Raw genomic sequence first — 12,203 nt, 5'->3', positions numbered from 1 at the left:
CTGAAAACTAGACACCCGGGGGATTCCAGGGAGGTATGGCTTGCGTGGATCCCCCTACGTTTCCTTACCCAGAATGCCCTGCAAACCTCAAATATAGCTGAAAAAATCACCTTTTTCACACATTTTTGTGTGGGAAAGTTGAGGCATCACCGGGCTGACACAAATTTCCTACCACCCAGCGTTCCCCCGGGTCTCCTGATAAAAACGGTGCCTCACTCGTGTGGGAGACCCAAGTACCCGCGACAGGCAAGGGCCCAAAACGCATTGAGGCGACATGAAAATTGCCTACCTCAAAACGACCTGGTTTTGCAAGGGGGGTCACCTGGGTTTTTGGCCCGGTGCTCAGCGGCCACCTAGGGGAACCTACAAAACCCACACATTTCTGAAAACTAGACACCCGGGGGATTCCAGGGAGGTATGGCTTGCGTGGATCCCCCAACGTTTCCTTACCCAGAATGCCCTGCAAACCTCAAATTTAGCTGAAAACATCATCTTTTTCACACATTTTTGTGTGGGAAAGTTGAGGCATCACCAGGCTGACACAAATTTCCTACCACCCAGCATTCCCCCAGGTCTCCCGATAAAAACGGTGCCTAACTCGTGTGGGAGGCCCAAGTACCCGCGACAGGCAAGGCCCCAAAACGTATTGAGGCGACATGAAAATTGCCTACCTCAAAATGACCTGGTTTTGCAGGGGGGGTCACCTGGGTTTTTGGCGTGGTGCTCAGCGGCCACCTAGGGGAACCTACCAAACCCACACATTTCTGACAACTAGACACCCGGGGGATTCCAGGGAGGTATGACTTGCGTGGATCCCCCAACGTTTCCTTACCCAGAATGCCCTGCAAACCTCAAATTTAGCTGAAAACATCCACTTTTTCACATATTTTTGTGTGGGAAAGTTGAGGCATCACCGGGCTGACACAAATTTCCTACCACCCAGCGTTCCCCCGGGTCTCCCGATAAAAACAGTGCCTCACTCGTGTGGGAGGCCCAAGTACCCGCGACAGGCAAGGCCCCAAAACTTATTGAGGCGACATAAAAATTGCCTACCTCAAAACTACCTGGTTTTGCGAGGGGGGTCACCTGGGTTTTTGGCACGGTGCTCAGCGGCCACCTAGGGGAACCAACCAAACCCACACATTTCTGAAAACTAGACACCCGGAGGATTCCAGGGAGGTATGGCTTGCGTGGATCCCCCAACGTTTCCTTACTCAGAATGCCCTGCAAACCTCAAATATAGCTGAAAAAATCACCTTTTTCACACATTTTTGTGTGGGAAAGTTGAGGCATCACCGGGCTGACACAAATTTCCTACCACCCAGCGTTCCCCCGGGTCTCCTGATAAAAACGGTGACTCACTCGTGTGGGAGACCCAAGTACCCGCGACAGGCAAGGGCCCAAAACGTATTGAGGCGACATGAAAATTGCCTACCTCAAAACGACCTGGTTTTGCAAGGGGGGTCACCTGGGTTTTTGGCCCGGTGCTCAGCGACCACCTAGGGGAACCTACAAAACCCACACATTTCTGAAAACTAGACACCCGGGGGATTCCAGGGAGGTATGGCTTGCGTGGATCCCCCAACGTTTCCTTACCCAGAATGCCCTGCAAACCTCAAATTTAGCTGAAAACATCATCTTTTTCACACATTTTTGTGTGGGAAAGTTGAGGCATCACTGGGCTGACACAAATTTCCTACCACCCAGCATTCCCCCAGGTCTCCCGATAAAAACGGTGCCTCACTCGTGTGGGAGGACCAAGTACCCGCGACAGGCAAGGCCCCAAAACGTATTGAGGCGACATGAAAATTGCCTACCTCAAAATGACCTGGTTTTGCAAGGGGGGTCACCTGGGTTTTTGGCGTGGTGCAAAAATAATGTCATGAGCAATGCCAATAGCTCTAACTTTACCAATGCCGAGACCATTGCATTGTAAATGCTTGTTCTCTGAAGACTTTGGGGAACGCAGGGTGGGTTGAATTTTGTGGACCCACGCGGATTCCAGAACTTTCCGACAAAGAAATGTGAGGAAAAAGTGTTATTTTGAACACATTTTTAGGTTTGCAATGGATTCTGGGTAACAGAACCTGGTGAGAGCCAGTGAAGTCACCCCATCCAGGATTCCCCTCGGAGTCTAGTTTTAAAGAATGTACAGTTTTGCTAGGTCTGCCTACGTGCCAACTGCGCTAGTGCCCAAAATCCACAGGTATGCACATTGCTAAAAAAAAAAATCGGAGCCCAGTGGGCTTTCTGCCGCCCTGGGGGGAATCGGGGAAGGGGGTTTCATCTTGATATGCCCCTAAAGGGGCAGAAAGACTGTGGCTATTTTTTGTGGGAGTAGGGGCATTGGCATGTCCATTTTGGGTAGCCCCCACCCCATGCATAAAAAAAGCCTGCATACTCGCTGGCGCCTACTGGGCTTTCTGCCCCCCCAGGGGGCAGATCAGGGGCCACTGCCACCATCTGCCCTCTCGGGGGGCAGAAAGACTGGAATTTCTCTGGGGGTGGGGTGGGGTATTGTCATGCCCATTTTGGGGAGCCCCTACCCCTACACTAATAAATCAAAAAAATCCATGGTTTCTAGTCGGCATTCTGCGCCCCCAGGGGGGGCCAGATTGGGGCTACAGCTCCCATCTGCCTCCTGGGGGGCAGAAAGACTGACATTTTGTGGGGGGGAGAGTGGGGGCATTGGCGTGCCCGTTTCAGGCAGCCCACACCCTTAAAACAATTGCGCCAAAAAAATCCCTGGTGTTTAGTGGGCTTTCTGCCCCCCCCAAAGGGGCAGATTAGGGGCCAATGCCCCATCTGCCACCAAGGGGGGGGGGGCAGAAAGACTGTAATAATTGGGGGGTGGGGTGGGGTGGGGGTATGGGCCTGCCTGTTTTGGGCAGCCCCCACCCCTATTTTTTTTTTTTAACAATTCCCTGGTGTCTAGTGGGCTTTTTGCCCCCCCCCGGGGGGGCAGATTGGGGGCCGATGCCCCATCTGCCCCCAGGGGGGGCAGAAAGGCTGTAATGGTGGCGGGTGGGTGGGGGCATTGGCGTGCCCGTTGCGGGCAGCCCCCACCCTAAAAATAAAACTAAAAACGAATCCCTGGTGTTTAGTGGGCTTTCTGCCCCCCCCGAAGGGGCAGATTAGGGGCCAATGCCCCATCTGCCCCCCAGGGGGGCAGAAAGACTGTAGGAATTGGGGGCGGTGGGGGCATGGGCCTGCCCGTTTTGGGCAGCCCCCACCCCTATTTTTTCTTTTTACAATTCCCTGGTGTCTAGTGGGCTTTTTGCCCCCCCGGGGGGCAGATTGGGGGCCGATGCCCCATCTGCCCCCCAGGGGGGGCAGAAAGGCTGTAATGGTGGTGGGTGGGGGCATTGGCTTGCCCGTTGCGGGCAGCCCCCACCCTAAAAATAAAACTACAAACTAATCCCTGGTGCTTAGTGGGCTTTCTGCCCCCCCCCGAGGGGCAGATTAGGGGCCAATGCCCCATCTGCCCCCCGGGGGGGCAGAAAGACTGTAGTAATTGGGGGTAGTGGGGGCATGGGCCTGCCCGTTTTGGGCAGCCCCCACCCCTATTTATTTATTTATGTAACTTCCCTGGTGTCTAGTGGGCTTTTTACCCCCCCCGGGGTGGCAGATTGGGGGCTAATGCCCCCATCTGCCCCCCAGGGGGGGCAAAAAGACTAAAATGGCCAAAATATACAGGGGGGAGCAAAGGCCCTTCCCCAAGGGGCCGCTCCCCCCTCCCTGGTGTCTAGTGGGTGGATCCCTGCTTGGGGATCACCCTCCTGTGGTGATCCCCAATCAGGGATCCACTGGGGAGATTCTCCCCTTTCCAACGATACCTCTCCCGTGTTTGTACGTGCTCAGGGGGCTGAGATAGCCCCCTGAGCACGTACAAAGTGAAACCTGAAATGAGCGTCTTGGCTCATTTCAGTTTCACTTTCACTGTAATGACGTCGGTGCGACGTGCGCGCTGATCGTCATTGCAGTGAAAGGGGGGGGGCCTCGGGTGCTGGGGAAGCTCTTCCCCAGCTCCCGAGGCTATTTTGCACGAAAGGGAATCCCTCTGGTGCCCGCACCAGAGGGATTCCCTAGGGTATGCCTCATGACGAGCTGGACTCGTCATGGGCACAGCGCGACTGTGCTCCATGACGAGTCCAGCTCGTCATGGGCATACAAGGGGTAAAGCAGCCTTTAGAGGGCAGGTAATAGCATATACATCGGGCCTGCGGAAACAACGCTCTCAGGAGTGCTTTCTTTACAGGAGGAGGCTAAAAAAGTTAAAGCTATTTTAAAGACAGCTAGGTCTGAATCTCAAAAGACGGGTCTCTTTCAAGAGCTAGCAGAGGCTAATGAAAATCTCAGGCAATTCTTTTATCTTCAAGTAACCAAGGGAAGCAAGGCCAATAAACAAAAACTTTACAAAAAGAGTCAACATATAGGACGCAATCTGGCCTGGTTAACAAAAAATCAGAATATTCAAAATAGAATTACTCGGATTAAAGACCCGGTCTTGGATACAATTGTAGATTCCAAAGAGGAGATTGCAGGTTTTTTACGGCATTTTAAAATGATATATGAAGACACACGGGAAATTACTCAAGCATCACTTATAAACTATTTTGTATCCTTAGAAATGTCCTCAATTTTTAAGACCATACAGGATTCTCTTGATGAATCTATTTTTCAAGATTAAGTTAGTAATGCATTGAAATCTATAGCCAATGCGAAAGCCCCAGGTGATGACAGTATCCCTGTTGAAGTCTTTAAGATTTTTTAACCTTTGCTTTTACCTTTTCTTACTAAATTATACAATTTGATGAAGAATGGTGAACCATTTTCTAAACGTTTTAAGGAAGCGGTTGTGGTCTGCTTTCTTAAGAAAGATAATGATCCCACCGCTGCTGGTTCTTACAGGCCTATAAGTCTTTTAAATATAGACTATAGCATTTTTCTGAAAATCCGGGTAGTAAGGTTGACTCTGATTGCACAACAGGTAGTTCATATGGATCTGTCCGGTTTTATTTGGAATAGATCTATGGCCTCTAATACATATTTTTTTACACAAGCCATTGATTACCGGTCAGTCAACAAGGTTAAGGCAGCAATCTTAATGCTTCATGCAGAAAAAGCATTTGACCTTGTTGACTGGCAGGCTTTGTTTTTTATATTATATAAGTTCGGCTTGTCTGCACATCTGGTCAAAATGAGAAAAGATGTGTACTCAGGTTCATAAGCGAGAATCTTAATCAAAAGAAAATCAGCGCGTATAGTCAAGATTCGACATGAGACAAGACAGAGATGCCCGCTGTCTCCCCTTTTATTTGCACTTTTTATAGAAGCCTTGGCAATTAAAATCTGTAATAATCTTCAGATAATGCCTCCAATAGTGGCTATGCCAAAAATTAAATTATTTGCAGATGATGTTATTTTAAATTTATCAGCAGAACCATCCAACGTCTTAAATGCATTTAAGGAAGTAGAAGAGTTTACACAAATAGGTGGGTATAGACTAAATCAAGCAAAGACGGAGGTGCTTTGGTTCAATGCCCCATCGGTGTCGCTGCCTTTTCTCCCTCAGCAGAATTCATAACATCCTAATAAATATTTAGGGTTATATGTAAATTGTCACTATGATCATCTTTTTAGGCTACATTATGAAAACACCTTGGAAAAAGTTAAGAGGCTATTAGGTCGATGGTCTCTTGTTCCTTTAAATTTAATTGACTGTGTATCATTAGTCAAATGTCAATCTTTGCCATTATTTGTATTTTTATTTATCCATCTTCCGATTAAAATTCCCAAACATATTTCTCAGAAGTACATGCATTAATTCGGAATTTTATATAGCCACAGAAACAGCTTAGAACCTCCTTAGCAATTTTACAACTAGATATGTCTCAGGGGGGGCTTGCCCTCCGCAATCTTGAGCTTTAATATCAGGCTGCATTATTTAATTTATTGTTTCAACTTCCATTGGCAGCATCAAAATTTTAGAATTTGTTATTAAATAGTATGGTGCAGGAGAGTGCAATCCAATTACCTGCTTTTCTACACTCTCCGAAACTCCCTCAAAAAATCGCAATTTTTTAATCTACATAAAATTCCAAGATACCATCTGTATTAAAAAATTAGTCAGTGCCAGCCCTTTGGTTTGCAGCTTTCTTGGGGGTCGTTACATTTATGGCGAGAGGTGGGTTTTGAATATTTGGGTGACTTTTTTAGTACATCTAATTTGTTTACCAGTGAGATAATGTCCCAGCAGCTGGGCCCTAGGTTTCCAGCTTTGGCATTTAGTTTTAATGAGATCAAATTTCGAGCTTTTTAAAAGCAAATTATGTTGTGACTGATAGTGAAACTTTAAACATTTTAAACCAACTCTAGACTTACCAGATACGGAAAACTTAGTCTTTAAATCTGACACCGATACAGGCACCATGGCGCTAGCATTGATCTACCGACCACCTACATCTATGCCTTCCTTCCCAGCTTCCTTGTCTGAGCAAATAGCAGGTCTAGTCGTCGACTATGACAAGGTCATGGTCATAGGGGATTTCAATTATTGGTACAATAACTCGGAAGCTGGACCTCACGCCACAGAACTTTTCGAGCTCCTTTCTAATTTAAACTTTCTCCAACACGTCTCGATCCCCACCCATGAAAAGGGACATCTCCTAGACCACATCTGGTCTCACAACATCTCTACCTCCTGTCCCACGGCCTTACCATGCATATGGTATGACCACTACTTATTGCAATTCTCTATCACCACTCAGGGTCACCCAAAAAATCAAGCGCCCCTGGGGGGGTCAGCCAGGAAATGGAGATCCCTAAACCTCCAAGATTTCCTCTCCACCCTGACCAATTCCATCCCTACCCAGGGACCAGACATCAATCTGATGGACAAAGCACACACCGAGTGGCTCCGCTCTGCATGCAATGAACACGCTCCCCTTACCATGTTCTCTCGCACCCGTCGTATGGACGCCCATAGATGGTTTTCCTCTGACTTAAAAAAGCAGAAACTAGAACTCCGCCAACTAGAGAGGAAGTGGAGACATGGCTACCACGCCATAGACAGAGCATCATACAAGACAGCCCGTAAAAATTATAAAGACTCCATCCTATCTGCCAAAGCAAATTTTTTCTCAGACAAAATCTCCAACGCTAAAAACAAATCACGGGAAACCTTCAGAGTCGTAAACGATTTATGCAATGACTCCAGAACCTCTCCCTCTCAACCTGCATCACAAATGATGTGCAACCGACTCAACGATTTCTTCAAGGAGAAGATAGACATCATAAAAAACAGCATCCAAACCAACCATGCTGTGGCAGACTACCCGGACATCAGTAGAAATCCTAATACCCTTCAGGATATCCCCCCCATTGATCCACCCAAATTACTGGAACTAATGAACCGAGTAAAATCGGGCTCACCTAATGATCCCTGTCCCCCGCATATACTGAAAGAAGTCTATGCCGCACTCCCTCAGGGCATACTCCCCATTTTGAACACCTCCCTATCACAAGGAATAGTACCCGATTCTTTTAAAAATGCCACCCTGGTCCATCTAATCAAGAAACCTGGTGCCGATCCCTCTAACCTCTCAAACTACCGCCCCATTTCCCTTCTCCCTTACGGCGCAAAGCTGTTGGAAGCCTATATAACCAGCTGCTTATCCAATTTTATCGAAACATCAGATTACCTGGAATCCAACCAAGCGGGATTCCGCCAGGCTCACTCCACCGAAGCGGTGATCCTCGCCGTGCAGAACACTCTAAGGACCAACGCCGACAATGGAATTCACCAAGCCCTCGTACTTCTCGATCTATCGGCCGCGTTCGACACGGTGGACCATACTATTCTATTACACCGTGTCGAACAAGCCGGCCTCAGTGGCGCGGCTCTCGCTTGGATTAAGTCCTTTTTGACGGACAGATCCCAGGCTGTAAAGCTGGAGAACTTCACAGCCCCCACACTCCCAACCACTTGCGGTGTCCCACAGGGCTCCTCACTATCTCCTCTCCTTTTTAATTTATATCTTAAACCCCTTCTGCACTCCCTGAAAAATAGAAAAGTCATTATTTACAACTACGCAGACGATCTGCAGCTGGTATTCCCCCTCAACTCCCCAGATTCCGTCGAGGAATTTCAAAAGACCATGCTGCACATTCAGAGCTGGATGTATCGGAACCATCTTAAGCTGAACCCAGGAAAGACTGAGTTGGTACTCCCTAGCAATAGCACACTCAGCTGGGGCCCCCATTTCTGGCCATCCTCAATGGGCACTCCCCCATCCCCCTCCCAGTCAGCTAAAAGCCTTGGGGTCACTCTCAGTGCCGACCTCTCACTGAAAACTCAGGCCGGAACAGTGATCTCCTCCTGCTTCTTCCAGCTAAGAAAGATTAAAAAAATCGCCCATCTGCTGACCCATTCTGCTCTCATCCAGGTAGTACTCGCACTGGTTCTCTCGCGATTAGATTTCTCCAACTCTATCTACCTGGGCCTTCCCCTCACCATCGTTAAACGCCTGCAGATTGTTCAAAATCAAGCGGCCAGATTAATATTCAAGAGCAATCGCAGGAAGTCAGCCAAACCTTTGTTGGCCTCCCTCCATTGGCTCCCCATAACCCATCGGATCACCTTCAAGACAGGCTGCATAATTTTCAAGGCTCTCCACGGTAAAAGCCCTAGGTTCATCAATCAACTCATAAACAAACATGAACCGACCCGCGACCTCAGTTCTGCCCATCTGTCCCTCCTCACGGTGCCGACATTTAAAAAGAAACGACTTGGTGGATCCTGCTTCGCACACCTTGCCCCAAAAACTTGGAACTCTCTGCCCTTGTCTATCCGGAATTGTACCAAGCTGACAGAGTTCAGGAGAGCGTTGAAGACATGGTTATTCAAACAAGCGCATGGTTAGAGCATTATTCCATCTGCCTTTTTACTCACCATCTACTATCTGTTTCCTCAGCGCCATGAAACCTCTGGGTGACCGTGCGCTTAACAAATTCCGTATAAGATAAGATAAGATAAGTTTTAATGAGATCAAATTTCGAGCTTTTTAAAAGCAAATTATGTTGTGACTGATAGTGAAACTTTAAACATTTTAAACCAACTCTATGGTCAGGGCCTATGTGGAGTGGGCAGCTGGAATTCTTGCCTAATACAGCTGGGCCAGCAGAAAGTGCTTGATAACTTTTTGCCAAAATTATTGAAAGAAACCGGCTGCAGTGTTAGCAAAAAGGAATGGCAGTCTCTATGTGAAGTATTAACAGAGACAAAGGATAACAGAAAAAAGCAAATCTTGCAATCAAGGATGCAGAAAGTGGGAAAATCAATAGATTTTATAATACTGCCCTCACACACCCGAGAGTGTCATGCTTCATCTTTGGGCCGCATCATACACCAAGGTGCAGACCAACACCTTTGGTGGAGCGCAATTTTTTTAGAGAGTGAATGATGAAAAAAGTGGTGGTGAGGGTAAAGTATAAAAGACAGAAAAGGTAGAATAAACACAATTTTGAGCTATTCAAAAAGAAAGACAACAGATAGTCTCTCAAAATCAAGGGACCAAGGAAAGCAGAAAGAAATTAAAACTGTCTAGGGGTTGACTTTGGTACTTTATTCGTGTCAACCTCTGGCAGGGTTAAAATGAAACGTATGGGGTCTCTAGGGCAGGTAACGACCCTATAATCCCCCTGCTAAAACCAACATGTTTCTGCCAGCTACTCGTGTGCCCAGAAGGGTCACTCTGGCATTCGTCAGGGTGTTGGTCCCTATGTAGTACCCCTTGTCAAGTACTTATTACCTTGGGTGTTTAGGACAATATGCCCATCTCGCTCTTTTAGGAAATTCCAAGAGGAGGAACATATCTAGGAGGAAGAGGAAAACAATGGATAGTCATTCCCTCTAAACTTCATATTAAAAATGAAACATCATTCTATGTCCCACGCATCCATCATATGCGAACCATGTTATCACACTACAGCCCATTAACCAGCGCACCCAGTGATACAATGTGGAAAACACTTGCACACAGACACCCCCACACCCAACTGTTTGGTGGGTATACCGAGTCATTCTTTTGTCTATGTGTCCTGTTCTTGATCAGGACCCCACTCAAACGATATTGCTAAAACCATGCTTTGTATAATACTACAAACTGTGTGATCCCTCAATTGTTCGATCTCTCTCACCCCTTCTGTGTGTCCATCTCTACATAAAACGTAGACATACTCACAAGGGTTTACGAAAATTTTTCTAAACCCGGGGCTGCGGGGGCGGGTACTCTTGTAGTCACACTCTGCATAAAACAGACTTAGTCAGTGTCTCCAACCAAAAGACACACTTATACACCACAGAGACTCTTATTTCGGAATCGCCTCTTTAAAAAAGACGAGATCAACTGCGTAATTCAGGTGCCTGCCATGTCCTACTTTGTTCCGGGCGGTGGTCGAAGGCATGTAAAACCAACTCGCCCGTAATCAAAGTGTTTGCGGTTTTTTCAACCCCACCCTGGCTCTCCTTTCGAGCGCTCAAAGCCCTTAACTAAATTCGAATGGACCGTTACTTATACTCGCGCTTCAAAAAATCAATCAACACTTACTACTCCAAAGAGGCACCCGATCCTTTTTCCCTCCGTCAGTCCTCTGCCGATACATTACGCTCCTCTCGTGTCCTATTTAAACACAGTGGAGCCTTGTTTCCGTATGGCGGCTGTTAATCACGCCCCTTCTCCTCATTGGCCAAGCCCATCGCTGTATTCCCTGACATAGAAAGAGGCCTTCTGTGTACTCTCTCGCCTGGTTGTTCTCAAGGCGGCCATCTTTAAATTTCACCACGCAAAGTAGTTTGCAACTGCAACTGCAAATTAGTTAGCAACAATGGTAACCAACAAGGTATATCTCTCGGTTATAAAGGAATGTCGGGGGAGGGTTTTTATATGCTCTTATTTTATTCATACTCGTGAGCATTAAGCTTGTCATGTCCTCATCCTGTGTGAAATAACAGTGTATTTAGAGACTGAAATTTTATTATCTTCTAAATTTCCTTCAACACAGCCAGTACAGATCTTATAATCATTACAATATTTATTCTACCTTTTCTGTCTTTTATACTTTACCCTCACCACCACTTTTTTCATCATTCACTCTCTAAAAAAATTGCGCTCCACCAAAGGTGTTGGTCTGCACCTTGGTGTATGATGCGGCCCAATGATGAAGCATGACACTCTCGGGTGTGTGAGGGCAGTATTATAAAATCTATTGATTTTCCCACTTTCTGCATCCTTGATTGCAAGATTTGCTTTTTTCTGTTATCCTTTGTCTCTGTTGAGTGTGATTAAGTCTGATTGAGGGAGTCAGAGACATTGTTGTCCCTCGTCTCTCCTATTTTGTGGGTCTATGTGAAGTATGCCATAAAGGGCTTAGAGCTGCAAACTATAAAAGAATGGCCTACTTGTCAAGATGGTTAACTTATTATACACCTAAAAGGTTTATTAAAATTTTCCCGGCTTTGTCGGCGTTTTGTTTTAGATGTGGTAACCCTGAGATAGGGTCCTGGAACCATATGTTTTTCTATTGTCCTGATCTATATCAATTCTGGTCTGATGTTTTTTCGAGGATTAATCAATGTCTAGTTTTATCAGTCCACATTACTCCTACTAATAAATTAGCTCTTTTTGGGTGTTCAATAGAGGTTCAACATTTTTTCTAAATACCAACAATATTTCTGTTCAATAGCTATCACAGTGACCAGGTCTTTAATATTACAAATTTGGAAGTCTAATAAGATCCTGTTGATTCATAAATTGCAAGAAAAAATGGTTAAGACACATATGTGCTAAGCGGATAGGGTCTCTTAGAAGATCTGTAGTAATCTGGTCAGGATTTTTCAATAATACATTTTAACATGCTCATAGTCATCTATACCCTCAATGTGTCATGAAAGTAGATTATTAACTATGTGGCATTTGATCATCTGCACTTTACATCAAAGTATAACTAACGTGCTGCTACCAATATACTGTCTGACTTTGTACTGTTAGCACTTTATTTCTGTGCATTAGCACTTCATTGATGTATTTATGAACAGACGGTTTTATCGATTATATGTTGTGATGCTTCTTAAGCCAGCGATATTTCGGGTGTTTCAATTTTAGCACTGTATTGATATGGTATTAGCACTTTTTTGATGGTTT

This window comes from Triturus cristatus, chromosome 12 (assembly GCF_964204655.1).
Source record: "Triturus cristatus chromosome 12, aTriCri1.1, whole genome shotgun sequence".
In the NCBI taxonomy this organism is placed as follows: Eukaryota; Metazoa; Chordata; class Amphibia; order Caudata; family Salamandridae; genus Triturus; species Triturus cristatus.
The sequence above is the reverse complement of the archived record's forward strand: the minus strand, read 5'-3'. Positions refer to the sequence as shown.